A 3,550-nucleotide genomic window follows, 5' to 3' on the forward strand; every position below is an offset into this window, starting at 1 on the left:
GCTTATTTTATAGGATATGCTCCCTAAGAAAGATAGTGCAATATATTTTCTGCTCTTTTCTACTGTGTCTTGTGTAAGTTGCATGGTTGTCTGGTGCATGGCTGCTGGTCTTTGGATTTTTTTGTGATAGTTTGTCTATCATGAGAGAGCTGTATCCTTTGTTTGAGGCTATGCATTTAATGATACTGATTTCTTTTTCTTGTTTAACTGGTTCAAGACGGATTTTGTGTAGGTGGTTCAGTGTGGATCTAAAGTATGCCATCTTATGCTGATTTGGATGGCCACATGAGCTGTTGATACATACATCAGTGTATGTTGGTTTTCTATAAATCTCAAAATGGTGTTTATGGCTTTTGTTGGTGATTTTTACATTTAGGAAATTGATGCTGTTTTTGGTCGCACATTCAACGGTGAGTTTAATGGTTTTGTGCTTGCTACTCAGATTTGTTGCTAATGTGTCGTTGCTAATGTGTCTATTTCCTCATTGGTGCTATCAAAAATTGTATCATCAACATGCCTTTTGTAGTAGATGATTTTGCTGTTGATGTGACTGTTAGCTTCAAAAAATGTCTGCTTTAAGTGATTTATGTAAATAATTGCTAACCTCCAAGCTAGGCTGCTATCCATTGCCAACTCAGCTTTCTGTCTGTATAATTCGTTATTAAAACTGAAGTCATTGTATGACAGTACAAAGGTGAGTAACTCAATGAGCTCATAATTTCTGTCACACTTATTTTCTTATGTTTGAGTAGATTGTTACTGATTACATTTATGGTGTCCTCTACAGGGATATTAGTATAGCGGTTTACTATGTCAAGTGATGCAAATCTGGCTGTCAGTGGAATGTAAACATCTTTAATTTTGTCAATGAGTTCATATGTGTTCTTAATGGAGAATTTGTTTTCAAGGGTATAGTAGGTATTAAGCAGAGCAACTAGTTTGTTATTTAAACTATATGAAGGGCTGTTCCTAGAGTTCACAATTGGCCTGCTGCGACAGTTTTCCTTATGGGCCTTAGGCTGTGACCGGAGCCGAGGTGCTGTGGGGTTCATGGAAATGTAGCCACACACTTCTCAATTAGTCAGGAGGAAGTTACAATTCTTAAGTGTTTTCGTAATTCTGGGCTGAAATTTAGAGGTAGGATCGAATTCAATTCAGTTATATTGTTACTATAGAAGAATTGCATGGTTTTGTTTTGCTTTCTTCGTTATTGCTTGCGTAACAACTGATATATTGATAAATGGATGAGATAAAATATGTTTTTACGAAAAGAGCCCTAAAATACTTTTTAGGGATGATGTGCTGTGTCTTCCTTTAGATCATTAATTTTCAACAAAACAAAATATATTATGTTCTTATTATTCTGGATCTGGCTTCCTATAAAAGGAACATAGTTTCATTACTATAACCCGCTATAAAGTTCGACATATCTTTCTTACTTTACAGTTATTGAAATGGCTACTGAAAATTATTTTGTTATCAATAGAGATGTTATAGTACGCAATGTTTGTTCAACATCGACATTTTGCAGTGGATTTTTGTCAACATTAAAACACCAGTAAGTACCACGACTAACTGGAGAACATGAGACTATTATCAGAAAAAAAATGTTTTTACTATAATGTTTGCCACACCAGAACTACGCACAGCAAGATTTCTTTTATGTCATGAAGGTAAATTATCTTTTTGCACTGTTAATAATATAACATCATCTGCAGCCCGCGTCCACATGTAAAACACATCATAAAATCTGCTGCAGTGCCAGCAGGCCGGAATGGCCGAGCGGTTCTAGGCGCTACAGTCTGGAACCACGCGACCGCTACGGTCGCAGGTTCGAGTCCTGCCTCAGGCATGGATATGTGTGATGTCGTTAGGTTAGTTAGGGTTAAGTAGTTCTAAGTTCTAGGAGACTGATGACCTCAGATGTTAAGTCCCATAGTGCTCAGAGCCATTTGAACCATTTTTGCTGCTCTGCCCTGCAATTCCGAAAGCTGAAAGAAATAACTTTAGTTTACTATTACCTGTCCGCTTCTTTGCGGTATGATTTGTTTCATTTAATGCAGTTTGAATTCGCCGCAGCAGCGGCTCGTTCGTTCGTAGCGAAGCTCTGCACCACGAATATTATTTAAATAGCTGAAAATGTCTTTAAAGGATGAGATAAAATACCAGGCAAGCTTATTACTAATCATAATGCAAGTTTTCACCAAGTAACTCTATTCGAAACATTTAGACAGATTGAATTCTTACACACCTTTACAAATCAATGCCTAATGGCGTCCTTCTCTCAACCTTGCCAAAAGAATGCTACACAAGCATACAATACAGCGTCACAGGCTCTTCCTACTCACCTAACTCCAAAAGCCGACAGAGAAATTAATGCTTGGCCGCTACTACTTATACTCCGTTTGATACATTTACATCTTTGTTTGATATTTAACAAGTATCGTCTGTGGCGGTTCCAGTACTCGCCGACATAGATATTATCTTTAAAAAATCGATACATAATTCTATGCAAGTATAAAACATGACACATAATGGTTTCTCTTTATTACATAAAGTTCACACAGTCATTGTCCGTGAAGAAATAATAATCATCCAGTTCAATTATTTTTTCGTTTTTTTTCATGACATATAATATGTGTTTTGCCAGGAGACGTTACAAATTCTTAAGTGTTTTCTTAATTTTGGCCTGAAATTTAGAGGTAGGATCAAAATCTAATTCAGTTATGTTGTTACTACAGAAGAATTGAATGGTTTGGTTAACATAGCCTTTTTCACACATTATCACTGCACAATTACTTTTATCAGCTATCACTATTAAAGCTTTATTCTTAGAAAGTTTGGAATTGATACAATTTAGAACATTTAGGTCACTGTTTCTCTGTGAACTGCTGTTTGTGAGGTGTCTTATTATTTCATTAGCTTTGGATGCTAAGGCACTGATTTCCCTGCAATTTAATTTAGCAGCATCACATGCAAGTTTAGTAGATGCAATAAGGCTCTTCAAGTCATTGGCATTAAGTCTGGGCTCTATGTTATGCTTTAGACCTTTGCTTATGAGAGCAAGTTCATTGTGTGTAAAACAGATATTAGTTGAGTTAATAGTTCGTTCATGGAACTGATGTTGGCTATCATGTGAATTTTTGGAGGGGAGGTTCCTCTCATTTTCTATCTATGTCAATTTTTTTTCTTATGCCTACACAATATTTTCTGCTGTTCTTTTTCAGCGATGTTCTCTATGTACGGTAAGATGTAGGAGAATTGAAGGATGGAGAGTCAATTTCCAATTTGCAAATGTACGCTGTACAGCTGCTTGTGGGGAAGTTCTTTCTTTTTTACAGCATTTTGGTCTCTGTCTTGAGCAATTGAAGGATGGAGAGGCAATTTCCAGTTTGCAAGTGTAGACTGTACAGCTGCTTTTTGAGAAGTTGTTTATTTTTGTACAGCATTTTGATCTCTGTCTTGAGACAGAGAGACCATCGTCACGAGGTACAATTATAATTAAAAAGACGTTGTCTCGCATCTTGGTTTAGTTGTAGGGTATCACAAC

Source organism: Schistocerca nitens, chromosome 4 (genome assembly GCF_023898315.1).
Source record: "Schistocerca nitens isolate TAMUIC-IGC-003100 chromosome 4, iqSchNite1.1, whole genome shotgun sequence".
In the NCBI taxonomy this organism is placed as follows: Eukaryota; Metazoa; Arthropoda; class Insecta; order Orthoptera; family Acrididae; genus Schistocerca; species Schistocerca nitens.